Source organism: Cebus imitator, unplaced genomic scaffold, assembly GCF_001604975.1.
Source record: "Cebus imitator isolate Cc_AM_T3 unplaced genomic scaffold, Cebus_imitator-1.0 Scaffold315, whole genome shotgun sequence".
Taxonomy (NCBI): domain Eukaryota; kingdom Metazoa; phylum Chordata; class Mammalia; order Primates; family Cebidae; genus Cebus; species Cebus imitator.
The window spans coordinates 2,671,205-2,689,778 of NW_016107630.1; the positions used below are offsets into that span (position 1 = coordinate 2,671,205).

General features: G+C 41.9%; 1 protein-coding gene and 1 long non-coding RNA gene across 4 annotated transcripts in view; one reads left to right on the top strand and one right to left on the bottom strand.

The window, feature by feature from the left end:
- Positions 1-5,962, bottom strand: part of LOC108286178 (TLC domain-containing protein 4) — a 78,460-nt gene extending 72,498 nt beyond the window's left edge. The window contains exon 1 of one of the 3 annotated variants that reach the window (XM_017503792.2): positions 5,643-5,962. The gene's annotated coding sequence lies outside the window, so the exon portion shown is untranslated. Of the gene's footprint in view, positions 1-4,990; positions 5,117-5,169; positions 5,393-5,642 lie in introns of those variants that run through there. The other 2 variants (XM_017503793.2, XM_017503795.2) reach the window with 2 other exon arrangements.
- LOC119467652 lies at positions 3,029-16,498 on the top strand. Its single transcript, XR_005196199.1, has 3 exons — positions 3,029-3,163; positions 3,509-3,657; positions 16,238-16,498. It is a non-coding gene; the product is annotated as an uncharacterized LOC119467652 (long non-coding RNA).
- The last annotated feature ends 2,076 nt before the right edge of the window (positions 16,499-18,574 follow it).

The following is an 18,574-nucleotide window of genomic DNA, read 5'->3' on the forward strand; positions in this document are numbered from 1 at the left end:
GGGAGTTTTGACCTGCTCCCTTTCCAACCTGGGCCAGTTCACCCCCACTTAGGCAACCTGGTGGTCCCCCGCTCCTGGGAGGTCACCATATTAATGCCGAATTTAGTGCGGACATCTGATCAGCATAGTGCACTACAGCCCAGAACTCCTGGGCTCAAGCGATCCTTCAACCTCAGCCTCCCGAGTAGCTGGAACTACAGGCATGCACCACTGCACCTGGCTTTTTTTTTTTTTTTTAAAGAATCATGTCCCTAAACACTTTGTAAAGAGAACTTTTAAATGTGTTCAAATTTTTTCATCAAATGAAAATTCCTTCTTCCTCCCATTCCACTAAATACATATACACCAAATAGGGAGTTTAATTTTCAAAGACTTTTTAAGCCTATTTTAAGCCTGTTTTGAGAAAACTAATTAATTTGACCAAGAAAGTTTCTCCATGTCCCCAAAATTTTAAAGTTAAATTAAAATAAATGTATAAACTCATCAGTGGCATACCATTTGCCATGGCAGAATTCAATGAACAGTAACATGGCACAAGCCAGGACCCAGAATTGAGCTCCATGGACTCAGGTGGACACCACAAAACAACTGGTGGGGGACGAGGGTGTGGGAGGACTCAGGGGAGAATGGGGCTTGTCAGAGATAACAGAGAAACCAGAGTTGAAAGCATTAAATAAACACCAAGGTGAAGAAGGGTGAAGTCAAACACTGAAAACACCAACTAAGGTAAGAAAATCCGACAAGGCAGGGTCAAGGGGAGGCTCCAACTAGGTCAGAATATCAATGATAAAGGCAAACAGTCATTAAGCAACTCTGATACCTGTACACTTTTTTTGTTTGTTGTTTTTTTTTAGACAGATACTCTATTGCCCATGCAATGGTGCGATCTCAGCTCACTACAACCTCTGCTCCCCAGATTCAAGCAATTCTCTGGCCTTAGCCTCCCAAATAGCCTGGACTATAGGCACACGCCACCACTTCCGGCTATTTTTTGTATTTTTTTCAGTAGAGACAGGGTTTTACCATGTGGGTGGGCCAAGCTGGTCTCAAACTCCTGACCTCAGGTGACATGCCTGCCTCAGCCTCCCAAAGTGCTGGTATAGACGTGAGCCAACTCGCCCACCCACCTGTGTACTTTTCCTCCAGGCTTTGTTTTACTTGCTGCTAGGAATGTTAGGTGTTGTAGCCAGATGTTGATAATTATAAAAAGGAAATCAAAAGCGCGCAGGTAGACTCTGCCCTTGATTAACTCCTGGGAAAATACTGGAATTAACTCAAAATTGCTGGTTGCCTCACCACTTTCTCCAAGAAGCTGTTTAGGTGACCCCAAAGGCTATGAATGATGATTGGAATTTGATCACAGATCTTGAAACACACTTCTAAGGAAGTCCTGAAAGTCTAACCCTTTTATAAAATGTAATAAGAATATTTTTCAGGCTGGATGCAGTGGCTCACAACTGTAATCCCAACACTGGGAGGCTGAGTCGGGCAGACCACAGGAGTTCAAGACCAGCCTGGCCAACATGGTGAAACTGTCCCTACTAAAAATACAAAAATTAGCCAGGGGATGGGGGGGGCGGCGCAGGTGCCTGTAATCCCAGCTACTTGGGAGGCTGAAGCAGGAGAATCGCTTGAAGCCAGGAGGCAGAAGTTGCAGTGAGCCAAGATTGTGCCACTGCACTCCAGCCTGGGCAACACAGTGAGACCCTGTCTCAAAAAAAAAAAAAAAAAAAAAAAAAAAAAAAAAAAAAATATAAAAAAAAAAAAAAAAAAAAAAAGAAAGAAAGAAAAAATACTTTGCAAATTCTCTGAGAAGCAAGCAGCCAACTTACTAATGAGTTTGATCAGCAAATGGGATTTCAAAACACATTCCATCTGCTGCTCTCTACTCAAACTTCTCAAAGCTGTAAGAAGAGGTGTGGGTCTCCTCACTGCCTCCTGCACTATGAGCCCCTCTGCTCCTCATCCAGCCGTGAAAGCGGACATGACCTAAATTCATCAGCCAAATTGGTCTGGCTCCATTTGTCTCCTCATTAAACCTACAGAGAAAGATCTTACTGCTCTTAAGAAATCTGCTTACATATCCAAGTTTACTCCTTGTACATTTCCTCTTCCTTAAAACCAATCATTTTGCTTTGAAGTGCATATAACTGGTGGAAAGTCCCCTCTTCTGCATCTGTCCCATCATTTCAACTGTGTGAGTTCTGCACCTGTCAGAAACAAAATGAGTCTCCATGCTCCCCTCTGTCCCACCGACAGGTGTCCAGGTAGTGCTCAATCAATTCTATGCCTCCCACACCTCCTCCAGTATCCAATCCCCCACCCAGCCTGCTCCACTGCAACCTGTTTTTCCACCCATTGGACAAGTTGTTTCCAAACAGTGAACTGTGATCCACTAACACGTTATGAGTTTTTAAGAACACAGACTAGAAACAAATAGAATAGAAACTAGTTTCACATACACATATTCTTGCTACATCCTGGGTCTCAGTGTAAAAATGAATTTTGTACTGTTGTAGTCTGAAAAATGTTTGAAACACTGCTTTAGACAAGCCTTTGTCCACCTAGTCAAACTCCACCCATGATATTGGTTCCGCTGTCCTGGACTCCCTTCCTCCAGCGTTGGCCCAAGCTCTGAACAGCCTTCCGTGTGTCTTCCTCATTAGCTGTTTTCAAAAGCTTTAGTCTTTTGCACTGGTTCAGAAGCTCCTTCTTATCTATCCACAGGATTGCCTTCTCCTTGAACAGACCAATGTTCTGAACAAAGGAACACCTTTTGCTATTCCTGCCTTATCCTGCCTGATCAAATCTGGGATCTGCTTGCAGCACATCTAACCGTCTCAGCAGGAATAACAAGCCTCAGAGCAGTAGGCCTCCATTTCTTTGTGTGCAACCTTTCATCCTCAAGAAAAAAATACCACCAGAGTCACTCTGAAAATACCTTAGACTTTCTTACAAAATTAGCCTTTCTCTCCTGCTGTAACGTAGTCTCTGGTGTAATCCATCCAGCGCCTGATACCAATCAATGCCAGGTGAATACAGCTCATCCCTGATGTTCAGTTAAAGTCTGTTTCCCATCCTTGAGAACAGATGGTGACTCCACCTCCATACTGCTATCTTCTTCTTCTCACAAGGCAAATGGAAGAAGAAAAAGCACAACAAGGTGACTGCACTAGTTTGGTGGTACCCTTTCCTCTCTCAAGGATGAGGGCACAAGCTGTCCAGCACAACTCCACCCCCAGTTTTGCCCTTTGTCCAAATGCCCACAACTCTCACCCAACTAATTATCTTCCTCAACAGAAAAGCTAGCTTTTCATATCTTTGTGTAGACTGTTCAGCTTACTCTTCTTAAACTGAGTATCCCAGTTTGAGATAATGAAGCCTAAATGAATCTTTAATCTGTAAGATGCGGGATTAATTTGGAAAGAAGGGTGAGGAGAGACACTGAAGTCTAAAGAGTTTCTCACAAACTAAACTGCTTGTTTTCCTCTAATACGTGTAACGACAGCTTTGAGAGAGGAACACGAATGCTGGGCCTCCCCTAGAGCGCCAAGGAGGACGGTAAACAGGTCTGAAACTGTTAGCACAGCTGTGCTTGACTGAGGAGCCAGAAACACTCTCCAGAAGAAAGAGGGAGAAGGGCCCATCCAACCTCAGGTATGTTCCCAAAACTGCTATAAGCTGTATCACTTCCCTTTTGAAACCCAGCCCCTTTCCCATTTCTCAATTGGGAATCTAGGGATCCTTCACTTCCTCCTACTTACCTGGTTACAGGGAGGACTCTCCAACACCTACAAAGCCACTACTTCTTTCTCCTCACTCCTTTGCAGGGCAGGCTCTTAATCAGTCTAACACTCAGATTTCTGATAGCTCCCTGCTCCCAAGACTTCCCTTGGCAATGAAACAAATTTACCCAGTGGAGACCAGAAAATCAAGGAAGACAGGCCAACTCTTGCATCTGTACTCCAGGACCTATTCAAAAGACTCCAGTGAAGACCTCGCTTCCCTGGAGCTTGCATTAGTCTCAGCCCCTTGAACATGCCATTCCTAGTCACCTCCAAGTATACAGCATTAGTAGCAAAGACCCATTATTCTTCACACCAGGGTAAAGGCGGCTTACAGTGAAATGAATAGAAATGGAAATCTAATACTGTAAATAAATAATGACTGATTGGGCAGCTGGGTCAGAGGCACCCAGCCTAGACAGGTAAAACTCATGCAAAATCACACAGTAAAGATTCAAACTCCAGGGAGAGGTAATGGGACAAAAGGGGTGGCAGGTGTAGAATAAAAAGGCACCCTAAAATAATTATTCTCTGGGTCACCAGATGGCACAGGAGGGGCGTGGCAAATAAACTAAAATCCATGGTTCCTCAGCCATTCTTTCAAATTTTCTAACACGGCAGGAATACACTTTTCTAATTTAGTTTCACCCATACAATTTAAGGAAAAGATAAGCAAGGATAAAAATTCCTCATATATAGCACACTTAAAAGGGATCTGGGATTCTCTAACTTACTACCTTAATCGGCTATACAAAGATGAAGTTACACTGGAATCCACATCATGTGCTCTCAAGGGAGTATCTCAAAAACATCACAATCCAAGGTCCATTTTTTCTCAACTCTCCATTGGTGACTGCACAAAGATTTTACTAAAATGACAGCTTTTTTCCTATTTCACACGTCAATTCCTAACATCCACACCATCTCTTCCATCTTCTCCAAACTGGCATTTGGATTAAACATTATCCAAGATTAGTGTTTAAGGTCAATTTCATAATTTCACATAAAGGTGTGCACCACATTAACACTCAAGTGTGTGTACAATTAAAAATATACAGACCAGCAACAATATCTCGTAAATGAACTTAGACTCAAAGTGTTGTCACAGAGGTTATCCTGCCGTCTTGGAGGGGTAGGAAAATGCTGGCATTACGAATCCCATTTCATGGCTGGGTAAACCGAGGCACTTAGTTTAATAAACTTACCAGGGGTTACAGTGGTGGAGCTGGAAATAGAAACGAATCCCTCCCTCTGACTCTCCACCTGGTCCCTTCCTACTAGACTTTGCAGTGCTCGGTGGCTAAAAATGGGACCCACTTGAGAATTGCAAGGGTAAACAGGAGCTACTTGTTTCAGAAGGTGGCGGCGGGGGAGGCGGACTTACCCACTTGATGCGCCTAATTGTGTGTGGGCTCTAACAAGAAAGCTCTCCCTGCATGCCCAAAGGTTTGCCCCCACCCGCTTTAAGCTCAGACCCGGGAGGCACCGCCAGGCAGACAGGGCAGCCCGAACTGTGCAGCCCGAGAAACGCTAGAGAAACGCAGGGCGCCCAGGCGGCGCGGGGGCTGCGGGCCCCGGGACACCATCTGCTCCCGGAGCGACGCCGTGGCCCGCCGGGCGGGGACGATGCTGCGCCTGCCGCACACACCTGCCGGAGCCCGCCCCGCAGCCCCGGGCCGCCTCCCGCGCGCCGGACGCCCACCCAGCCTCCCGGCGCAGGAGCCCTCGGCCGCGCTAGGCCAGGGGCGGGAAGCCGCGGCGCCCCGCTCTGAGGGCTGCGCTGGGCGGCCGGCGCGGGGGAGCCGCGGAGCGACGCGATCCCGCCCTCCTCCCCAGCCCCCCTCCAAACGGCGTCACCTGTGCCGAGTCCCGGGGCGAGTGGCGCGCGGGCGGCGGCTGCGCGGAGCCGGGAGAGGCGGCGGGTGGCTACAGGCGTCTGGTCATCCGGCCCGGCCCGAGGGCTGGCGCCGGCCAGTGCCGCCCCGCGAGATGCTGGCGGGAGCCAGGGAAGCCGCGAGCTCCGGGCCGCTTGGAGGTGCAGTCGCCGAGGCTCCAGCTACCGCCGCGGCCGCCGCGCCCGCCTGGACTGCGGGCTCGGGTTACCGCAGAGCGGCTCCTTAAAGGGGCCGCTGCTGCTCGGGCTCCGGCTCCCACTCTGGGCAGCTCAGACCCTGGCCAAAGTGGGCGGGGCCCCGAGGCCGGCCGCCGGGCCGACCTTCGTGTGCTGGGACTTGGGTCCCGGAAAGAGCCCGAAAACGCTAACACCCGAAGTCACAGTGGAGAGATTCTTGCCAAGGGCATAGGGTGCAGTTCCCGGGTTTGCCAAAGCAAGTCACAAAACTTACCAGTGGGGAAACTATGCGAGCCCGCCCCCGCAGCGGTCAGTACCTGGGCTAGCCACGTAACCAAAAATCTTCTTAGATTATGAATTTACATTCTGCCTTAAATGCTCAAATACTGCGTAAGTGTACTTCATGGTTAGATCATCAGAAAAGAGATGAAAAGGCAACTGCTGGCTTTTCTTGCCACGTCTGACACGGCCACACTCGAGTCCCGCCAGTTCTTGTTTGGGGCTGCAGGTGCTTACCAAAACTGGGTAGGGGGCGTGTGTGGAAGAAGCGTGTTCTCTGGAGCACCACCTCCGGAATTCCTGAAAAACACCCTTATGGGTGCACCAGCACTCCACCTACACCGGAACCCCTCTGCTGTCGGGGTGTGGAAATTGGATTTGAATATTTGGTGCTGGCTGAGAATTCCAAGTTGCCTAATAGATAAAGTTTGACATTAAATAGATCTTCTGACCTGTTATATACAGCCTCAAAATCTTCTGCATTAACTAGATATAATTGTTTGAAACAAAATAATGAAGAGGTACATTCAGTCTATTATAATTCGCAGAAAGCAATCACAAAGGCTTTTCTTGAAAAGAAGCTCTAAATAAATAATTTGTAAACACTATCATTGATAACAGGATATTTAAATGTAAGAAATATCCATAGAGCTAACATATTTGACCTACTATATACATGCACAGAAAGACACACATATGTGCTGCAGATTTAGACCAGAAAATACACACAAGCGCATATAAGCTGTCCCTGTATTTTCAAAGGAGAGCAATAGAATTTAAATCAGAACCTGGAATTCTGTCAGTTTATTAAAGTCGTGTGCCTTTCACTAACAACCTCACTGAGGCTCAATTTCTTCATCTATAAAATGGGAATAATAATTCATAGTGACTCTGAAGACCTGGACTGACATGGAAAAGACAAAATCTATACCACGGAACAGGGAGGGACAGAAAATGCCCTATAGTCAAGCAGAGAGAAAGATCCTGTAGGTCCCCAAGTGCATGTTCCCCTTTTCCTCCTCAAAACTCTCAGGACTTACTGGGCACCAGTGCCCTTTGACCACACCCTGTCCCATCATAATTCCTTCACGATATGTGCAGTACCTGACAACTTTGGTTTGCCCAATAGCTACGTTGTGCACTCACATAGCTATTTCATAACTCTCCGTGGGCAGGATGGGTATATGGGAACATCTATGGAGTCAACCCAGAAACTACAGATTTCACAGTGTCATCTCAAGACTGCATCAACACTACCTCCTATAGAAACTCTCCCATGCTTGTCTCTGGTGGCCGATAATAGCTCTGTTCTTTCCTGATAAATGCACCATCATTATCTTTGATATGCATAATTCTCTAACATCAAGAGCAGTAACCAAGGCCAAGTAAACCTACAGAAATCCACTATACTCTATTTCCCAGTATATTTCTTCATGTTAGGCCTCTACAAATGCATCAGGAAATCTGTAAGATTGTTTTTGAGATTATACAGAACCTGTAAGTGAATATATCAAGGACAAGGCTTGCGTTACGAGAGGAATTCAGTAAATAGTAATTGAATGTTGAAACTTTTACGCTAATTAAAACTGAGTGACCTTAGGAGGCAAAAATATACATTAAATGTATATATTTTTCCTGAAAATTTTAGGGTAGCTTAATCTCTGTAAAAATATCCAGTTCAGGCCGGGCAAGGTGGCTCACGCCTGTAATCCCAGCACTTTGGGAGGCCGAGGTGGGTGGATCACCTGAGGTCAGGAGTTCAAGACCAGCCTGGCCAACAGGGTGAAACCCCATCTCTTTTAAAAAATAAAAAAAGGAAAAAAAAGTCCAGTTCATTATTAACATTTAAATCTTTATTATTAATTGTTTCACCAGTATTCCCTTTCCAAGGATACATTCTCAAAATTGTGTATTTACCATACAAAGTTTTTCTGCATTTTAAATGGGATAAAGACTGAATTGTACTTTTCATATTTTTATTCACTGAAACAGTTCAAGCAAATATATCAGAGAAATATAAGCATTTATCTACACTTGAAATGGGAAAAAATACATAAACACCACTATGCTTCGTTAATTTTTGTATGCACTTTTTGCATATTTTATTATCTGTGGTATCTTTTCTATAATGTATGTGTATTGTTTTTGTTTGCATTTTTATTTTTAGTGAAAGTAATATACAAAAGTGAAAAATCAAATGATTCTTAAAGGCTTATAACAAAAAACATCAATGAGTACCATCAGCCCCCTGCCCTGCTTCTCCCCGCCTGTCTTCACCCTACATTCCACACAATCCTACCAGTTTCTTCATCTCCTAAATGGTAACCTTATAACAATATTTCTTGATTTTCAATTTTACACGTTATTTATTGACAACTTATGGTATTTGAGGATTTAGGTCTTTTACCCACCACCACGACGACCTTGCCTTCATGCTTCCTTCCAACATAAGCATATTACAATGTTTACTCAAATCAACAACTAGGGGGCAGGTGCAGTGGCTCACACCTATAATCCCAGCACTTTGGGAGGCTGAGGTGGGCACATCTCCCGAAGTCAGGAGTTTCAGACCAGGCTGGCCAACACGGTGAAACCCGGTCTCTATTAAAAATACAAAAATTAGCCAGGTGTAGTGGCACACACCTGTAATCCCACCTACACGGGAGGCTGAGGCAGGAGAATTGCTTGAATCCAGGAGGAGGAGATTGCAGTAGGCCGAGATCACACCACTGCACTCCAGCCTGGGAGACAGAGCAAGACTCCATCTCAAAAAAAAAAAAAAAAAAAAAAAAAAAAAAATTAGGGTTTATATCATCCTGCCAATGTAAATATAATGCATTACTGAATCAAATAATATGCCATAATAACACTTTTTTAAAAATCTCCTGTTCTTCCTGGACTTAATAATTGCCTGCTTTTTTGCTTTTTAAAAATGTAGCTAAGGTTGGATGCAGTGGCTTATAACTGTATTCCCAACACTTTGAGAGGCCAAGGCAGGAGGATTGCTTGAGGTCAGGAGTTTAAGACCAGCCTGGGCAACCTAGTAAGACTACATCTAAGACTACATCTATACATACATACATACATACATACATACATACAAAGTATCTAACCTGAATTTTAGATACAAATGCTTCACAGCTGGGTAAAATGGCTCATGCCTGTAATCCCAGCACTTTGGGAAGCCGAGGTGGGCGGATCACAAGGTCAGGAGTTTGAGACCAGGCTGACCAACATGGTGAAACCCCATCTCTACTAAAAATACAAAAATTAGCCAGGCATGGTAGCATGTGCCTGTAATCCCAGCTACTCAGGAGGCTGAGGCAGGAGAATCACTTGAATGCGAGGCTGAGGTTGCAGTGAGCCAAGATTGCGCCACTGCACTCTAGCCTGGGTGACAAAGCAAAACTCAGTCTCAAAAAAAAAAATGCTTCAACATATCTATCAAATGCCCATCAATAATATCTTCTAATGCCCAAACACACAACTTTTTTTTTTTTTTTTTTTTGAGACAGTTTTGCTCTTATTGCCCAGGCTGGAGTGCAATGAAGTGATCTCGGCTCACCGCAACCTCCGCCTAGCCTCCCAGGTTCAAGCAATTCTCTGGGCTCACCGCAACCTCCACCTCACAGGCAATTCTCCTGCCTCAGCCTCCGGAGTAGCTGGGATCACAAGCATGTGCCACCACACTTGGCTAATTCTGTATTTTTAATAGAGACAGGGTTTCTCCATGTTGGTCAGGCTGATCTCGAACTCCGGACCTCAGGTGATCCACCCGCGTGGGCCTCCCAAAGTGCTGGAATTACAGGCATGAGCCACGGCCCCCGGCCACAGCTTTCAGTTTACTCTTATTTTGCTGGAGCGCAGATTCCAGTAGCTTACTCAGAAGAGGTTCATAGAGGGTAAATTGCTGGAGTACTTGCATGTCTGAAAATGTATTAATTCTATTTTTATTCCTGACTGATAATTTAGATGGATTGAAAATCATTTTCTCTCGGCATCTTGAAAGCATTTTTCCAGTGCTGCCATTGAAATGTCTAATGCCTTTCTAGTTCCCACTCCTCTGTATCTGATCTATATTTCTTTCTAGAATCTTCCATTTTCCCTAATAGTCTGAAATGTCATATTGATGTACTTTACAATGGGTCTTTTACAGTGATTGTGCTGGATACCAAGGGGTCTTTTTAATCTCATTAGCAAATTTTTTCTTTCATTTATTTGCTATTTTCCTCCCTTCCATTTTCTCTATTCTTTTTGTGAATTCTTGTTAGTAGGTTATTGGAACATCTATATTATTCTCTAAATTTATTGTCCTTTTATCCTATTGATCATCTGAATCTTTCTTGTCTATTTTCTGAGACAGGGGTTCTCAAACGGGGAAGAAGGGAGAGAGGATTCTGCCCTCTGGATATTCCCCTGCCCCAGGAGACATGTGACAATGTCTGGAAATATTTTTGGTTGCCACCACAGGAAAGAAGGGATTGCTCTGGCATCTAGTGAGTAGAAGCCATGGATGCTGCGAACGAGCATACAGCACACAGAGCAACCTTTCACACAAAGGATTTCCAGCCCAGACGGCAATTGTGCCAAGATTGAGACATCTTTGACCAAAATAATTCCTTAACCTGATCTTCCACTACTAAAGGTTCTATTTCAAACACATTTTTCATTTCCAAGGGCTCCTTCCCATTCTCTGGTTAGACATTTTGTTTGTGGGAACTCTTCATCAAGGATAAACTCCTTTTTCCTGAGAAAAACTTGTAACCTCATAGAGGGATTGCACTGATGGTGGTAGTGTTAGGGTGGAGAACATGAGTGCAGGCTGGCTGAATGAGATGGAGAAGGGACCCAGAAGTCCAAGAGCCTAGTGAACCATTGTAGGACAATCTTTCTTTTTCAGCCTGTGCCCTGCCCCGGCCTTCCACAGTATACTGCACGACCAAGCGCTAAGTTTCCTCCAAGCACTGAGGCTAGCCCCTCTTCCATTTCGCCAAGTCAGTTATCACTACTCTATCCAATTTCTGGCTTTTAAAACTTACTGTAATCTCTTATATGTTGCAGACTTTTCTCATATTCTCTTTTTCCTTGTGGCTTATATCTTGTAAACATCTTTCTACACTACCATTTTCATGTCATTTTGCAAAGAATACATGAGAAATACCACTGGTCATTCCATTATTAAACAGGAGGGGCTTATTTTTGCATTATGAAAAAAATTAATAACAGAAAGGGATCTAGAACAAAGAACACAGTTCTTATTTTGTACATGTCTTTCTTTTCTCTTTTTTCTTGTTTTGTTTTAAGAGACAGAATCTGTTTCCCAGGCTGGAGTGCAATGGTGTGAGCATAGTTCACTGTAACATTGAGCTCCAGGGCTCAAGCAGTCCTCCCACGTCAGCCTCCTGAGTAGCTGGGTAGGTGCATATTACCACATCCAGCTATTTTTTTTTTCTTTTTTGTAAAGACAGTCTTGCTATGTTTCCCAGGCTGGTCTCAAACACCTTGCCTTGAGCAATCCTCCTGTTTTGGCCTCCCAAAGCACTGAGATTACAGGAATGAGCCACAACACCTGGCCAAATTTTCATAAATCTCTAACATTTTTAAATAATGCTAAAATGTTATCATGGATTTTTTTAGATTTTATAAATCAGTTACAATTTATGTTACCAGTCACCAGTTTATATGCTTATCACTTTTAGATCCATTTTTTTAACTTTTCTTTTGAGATAGAATCTTACTCTGTTGCCCAGGCTAGAGTGCATGGGGCAATCTCAGCTCACTGCAACCTCCACCTTTAGGAGGCATGCACTACAGGCATGCACCACCATGCCTGGCTAATTTTTTTTAATCTTTTGTAGAGACAGAGTCTTGCCATGTTGCGCAGGTTGGTCTGGAACTCTTGGATTCAAGCCATCTGCCCATCTTGGCTCACTGCAACCTCCTGGCCACCATACCTGGCCTAGATCCATTTATTGAATATCCCCCTAGATATTTTTCCATGCATACTTGCATATACTTTGGGTTTTATTTCAAAGACAAAAAGATTAAAACTACATATTTTGTAAATGCTCTGTTATAGTCAATGAATTTAACATAATGTATTTAACCAATCCCTTGTTGTTGGACATTTAGAGATCTTACTGTTGAACGAATTTTCCATTTCTCACATAAAGCAAAGTAGTAATGTCCGACTAGAAATTAATTTTAAAATTCAAAGCCAGCTTCAAATTTAGCAGGGAAATGTGAAGGATTCCTGCTCAGCTCAACAGGAGGACAAAAGGGTTGCTCACTATTCCCCTACTAATTAATGTAGTACTGAAAGTGTCAGTCAAAGGAACTAGAGGAAACAGAAGGTAAAGCTATAACTATTGGAAAAAAACATTGTAAAGTTGTCATTTCTATATTATATGAAAATCAAGTTATATATATATATATTTTTTTAATATTTATACATTTTTTGGTTGATTTTTTGGTATACATAAATATCCTCACATGTATGTATATATGTATACCCAAAATATCAGCTCAAAAAATAAATAAAAAATTTAAGTGCGGGAGCAGGAAATAAAATTAATTTACTAAAATTGTGTTTGTGTACATATATATATATATATATATACACACATACACCTACACACATTATGTGTATGTATTACAAAACACACAGATAAACAATACTCTTACAAAATAAAAGAAGAAAAAGACCCACATAATCGCAACAAAAAGTGTATAGGGATATTTAACAAAAAATATACAAAACTGGCTGGGCGTGGTGGCTCACACCTGTAATCCCAAATGCTTGGCCTCTTTGGGAGGCCAAGGCCAGTGAATCACTTGAGGTCAGGAGTTCAAGATCAGCCTGACCAACATGGTGAAATCCTGTCTCTCCTAAAAATACAAAAAATTAGCCCGGTGTAGGGGTGCACATCTGCAATCCCAGCTACTTGGGAGGCTGAGGTGAGAGAATCCCTTGAACCCAGGAGGTGAAGGTGGCAGTGAGCCAAGATCATGCCTCTGCACTCCAGCCTGTGGGACAGAGTGAGTCTCCATCTCAAAAAGAAAAAAAAAAAAAGCAAAACTTACATGAGAAAAACATTAAAACACTCCTGCAGGACCCAAGAGTAGACTTGAACAAATGAAAATCAGACCATGTTTTTGGATAGAAAAAGTCAATATATGTAAATTCTCCCTAAGTTTTAATTTTATTTATTTATTTAAAGGCAGAGTCTCACTCTATCGCCAAGGCTGGAGAGCAACGGCGCAATTTCAGCCTAAATGAGATCTCCCTCCCTGTGGCCTCAGTCTCCTGGGCCCAAACAACCCTCCTACCTTAGCTTCCCAAATAGCTGGAACTACAGGCACACCGGCCAGGCCTGGCTAGTTTTTGTATTTTTTGTAGAGATGGGGTTTGCTGTGTTGCCCAGGCTGGTCTCAAACTCCTAAGCTCAAGCTGTCTGCCTGCCTCAGCCTCCCAAAGTGCTGGAATTACAGGCATGAGCCACTGTACCTGCCCCTAATTTTTAAATGTATTACAATGTCCATTAAAACACTAATTGGCAATTTTCTGGAATGGGACAAACTGATTCCAAAGTCTATGTGAGAATATAAACAAACAAGAATTACCAGAGGAACTATGTTTAAAAGATCAGTAAGGAAGGAATAACCTTCTATATATTAAAAAATACTACAGAATCTCAATAATTAGTACTTTGGAATTTCCATAAGAATATAGATAAACTAATGGAATTAAATAGAAAGCCCAGAAAGAGACCCAAATAGGCAGTATTTCAAGTCAATGGGGGTAAGATGGACACTTCAATAAATGGATAGCATCTAGAAAAAATCATATTTCATTCTGTACACTAGGATAAATTCCAAGTGGGCCAAGATAATTTCACTAATGTAAAATATGAATACACAAATGCATTACAAAGTCCAGGGGCAGTGGCTCACACCTATAATGCCAGCATTTGGGAAGGCCAAGACAGGCAGATTGCTTAAGCACAGGAGTTTAAGACCAGCCTGACCAACATAGTGAGACCTCCTCTCTACAAAATAATCAAAATATGAGGCAGGAGAATGGCTGAGCCCAGAAGATCAAGGCCAGAGCGAGCCGTGATTGCACCACTGCACTCCCACCTAGGTGACAGAGCAAAACAAAAACAAAAACAAATAAATGCATTCCAAGAAAATATAGAAGAATTCTTTCCTTACCTTGGAATGGGTAAAAAGGAATGGGAAGACCTGTGACTCAAAATCTAAAAGCCATAAAAGATTAATAAATTTGACTAATTAAAAAATCAGAAACTACTACCTGGCAAAAATAACAATAATAGCATAAGCAAGGTTGAGAGACAAATTACAAACTGGAAAAAAAAAACCTGATATTCAAATCACAGTTAAAGGGCTAACCTCTTTAATATATAAGAAGTTTATATATCAAGAAGGAAAAGACCAGAAACTTGAGAGAAAATTAGAAAACATGAACAGATATCAAAGAAAAAATATATATAAAGAACCTTTACAAATTATAAATGGCCTTAATTCATAAAATGATATGCAAATTAAAACCAACAAACCTCATCCCATAAACATATTGTTATTCTACTTCCTCACTACTCTCTGACTTTAGAACATTTATCTCCCACTACAGCCTCTTCATATTGGCTCTCCCCACCATCATTTTTTGAAAAAGAGGGAAATTTACAAAGCTATATCTTTTTTTAAAAATTCTAGATCTAAAATGCCTTGTTAACAAGGCATATAGACCTTGCCTGGATAACACCAGAGTGTCACTGTTTATTGGCATATAAAAATTCATGCTTACTGTTTTGAAACATGAAGAACTCATACATCAGTATGATTAAATTCAGAACTAACATGTTCCCTATCCTGTTCCTATGAACAAATATTTTTAAATTAAGTTGATAATTATTCCTAAGTAGTTTACTCACAGACCTTATAGCTAAATACAACTTCAGAATTTAGAAATATTCCTTGGTATAAACAGCCTCTGCTCTACTGCTAACCCCTGCTAAAATAGTCAATTCCAAAAGAATCATATTTTTGTAGTGATATAAACCAACCACTTCATAGAGACAAAAAAAAACTACCCTAAAAATAATTAAAAATAAAAGCAATTTTTATGACTATTGTTAAATATGCGAATATATTATCTGCCTTACTAATTTATTATCTCCCAATCAGATTTACCTAATGTCATTGCAACTATCCTTCCTGCGATGGTGTTACTATAAGCAGCTCAACCCATACATATGAACCACGTGCATCGCTAACTGAAGTCCCTGTTTAGACATTCTATATGAGAAGTCAGAAGCATCAAAAATGACGTTATTATTTATATGGAAAACGCATATTCTGCATTCAGATCTCCCACTAAATCTTGACCTGTGTCCTGTGCATTTTAATTAAAAAGCGTTTTTTATTCTCCAGCAAGTAAGGGTTTTGAAAATTTACCCATTGCCCTCCCTTTTCAAAATATTTTTGTTATACTTTTCAGTATACTAAGAAGTTTTTCATTTGTTTTTTGTTGTTGTTGTTTTGTTTGTTTGTGTTGAGATGGGTCTCACTCTGTCACCCAGGTTGGAGTGCAGGGTTGCCTTCTCGGCTCATGGCAACTTCCACCTCCCAGGTTCAAGCAATCCTCCCACCTCAGCTTCTCCAGTAGCTTGGACCATAGGCACGCACTACTACTGCCATGCCCAGTTAATTTTTTGGTAGATACAGGATTTCATCATGTTGCTCAAGCTGTTCTCGAACTCCTGAGCTCAAGCAATACACCTGTCTTGACCTCCCAAAGTGCTAGGATTACAGGCACGAGCCACCACACCCAGCCCCTTTTTTATTTTAAAAAGAAAACAATCTAGTTTTAGGGAAAAGGATATTTTAGGGGGATTTATTTACAATAAGGAAAATTATGTTTCAAGTCTCAGATTTTAAAATTCTCTGTGGTAGAAAATACAAGATAACTTCACAAACGTATCAAATTGAAATGAAGTTGAAGTACCTGTCAGAATTTTTGCATTGCAATTGTTTCTTTTGCCACAGGTAAGAAACTCACTTTACCTTTTAATCTTTACAGATAGAAGTTGAAGTCTTCAGAATTTGAGCCTTTCTCAATAACCAGTTCTTAAATGGAATATTGTCTACAGTGATTCTCTAACTCACCACATGGCTACAAGATCCACTAAGCCATCAGAAAGGCCTAGGAGTCATGACTGACTTCTTCCCGGTCCCACAGAAGCATTCAGCGTCTGCATTAGCACAACTGCCTCCAAACTAGTCTTCTTTGCTGCAATCTTCTTTCTGCACTCGTCCTTTCTAATTAGTCTCTCTCTGTTGTTGCCACCAATAGCAAATAATAAATATTTTCTGAATTTAGAAACAAATGAAGTAATATATTCATCCAAAACCCAGCTTTTCTGGACAAGTGCCTAATTATCAAAACCCACCACCCATAGAGGAGGCAACATTATGGTACATTAGAGTCCAAGTCTAAGTCTCACAACTGTTCACTGAAAACACCTGATTATAAATTACCTGAAGACAATCTAGTTTTAGGGAAAAGGATATTTTAGGGGATTTATTTTCAATAAATCTGTCTTATGCAGATAGTCCCTGATTTACAATAGTGCAGCTTAACAATTTTCCTACTTTACAATGTAGTGAAATGCATTTCTTCAAGATTTTTCTACCGAATGCATTTCGCTGCATTGTAAAGTTGATCTTTTCCCAGGCTGGTGATATGTGGTACAATTATGCTCTCTCCTGATGCTGGGCGAAATCATCTAACACAAAGCCTATTTTATAATAAAGTACTGAATATCTTGTATAATTTATTGAATACTGTACTGAAAGTATTTTTTTTTTATTGAGTCAGAATCTCACTCTGTCACCCAGGCTGGAGTACAGTGGCGTGATCGGGGCTCACGGCAGCCTTGACCATCTGGAATCAGTCAACCCACACCTGCCTCAGCCTCCCAAGTAGCTGCGCCACCAGATGCTCCCCCACCATGCCCAGTTAATTTTTTGTTAAGATGAGGTTTCACCATGTTGACCAGGCTGGTCTCAAACTCCTGGGCTCAAGCAATCCACCCACATCAGCCCCCAAAAGTGCTGGGATTATAGGTGTAAGCCATGCTAAAAATGTTCTGAGAATGTTTAAATTAGGCTAGGCTAAGCTATGATGGTCAGTAGATTAGGTATATTAAATGCATTTTTGACTTAGTGTATTTTCCATTTATGATGAGTTTAGCAGGACACACCATCCTAAGTAAAGGAGCATCTGTACACCTTGCAACTTAACACTGCACCCTACATAGGGTGATAGCTATGGGTTCCCACTGTTCTCAGTTTGCCAAGGAACGCGTTTAGGAAGCTCAAAGTTCTGTGGCTGGGGGAGAGTCTTATCTGATAACCTACATTCTGGAGAGAATGATATGTTTCCCCTCTTTTTTTATCCTGAGCAATTACCTAAAGTTAATAATAAAAGACAGCCAAGTGATGTAAAGGGCTGCTCTGCCTCTCGTTTTATGGCTCCTACAAAGCCCTCTGGTTTGTTGATAAAATCCTCTACCAGATGATATTTTAAGATCTATCAGGATTTGGCTTTTTAACACTGTTTTAGGCACACAGTGTTCTGTTAGTACAGAAACAGAAAGTTGTCCTCTTAATGTACCAACATGGAGGTGAAATGAACTTGATTTCAATTCACTTTGTCTTAATTATTAATTCTTTTAACAAAGCATGCATGTTATAAGAGTATCATGGGAAACTTTGAAAACAATTGTGTAATTTCTGATTGCTTGTCATACAAGACATTCTTGAGAAATAAATAACTATAACCAATAGCTAAATACACCAACTGTCGAATTTCGACACTTGTCATATTGATTTGTGGGGAGTGGGATGAACAAACAGAGATGAGGTTCAAAATCATGCCTCCTAAATAATTTAGATGTGGTTTTAGTAATTTTGGTCTTCTCTGGATTGTACCATTAAAACAGTAAAGCCCAATCGTTCCATAGAAAGTCAATATAAAAATGACTGACTGATATCCTTCTTATTGCTTCATCTCTCCAAGACAGAATTCAGCCCTTCCTCTGGTTTCTATAGGAAATTATCTCTAAACATTTCATGATTCTCCCCAACTTTACGTAAGAGTAAGGGGTTCCTGAGAAGTTGAGTAGAACTCCTACCAGCTCTATCTTCTAATCCCACTCCTTTCCTACATAGGCGTTGAAGAAGCATCTACACAGTGGCTTAAATCCAATGGAGTTTTCACTGCCTACCTAAAGCAGTTCTTCTGGCCTAGTGCAGTGGCTCACGCCTGTAATCCCAGCACTTTGGGAGGCTGAGGTGAGTGCATCACCTGAGGTCAGCAGTTCGAGAACAGACTGGCCAATGTGGTGAAACCTTA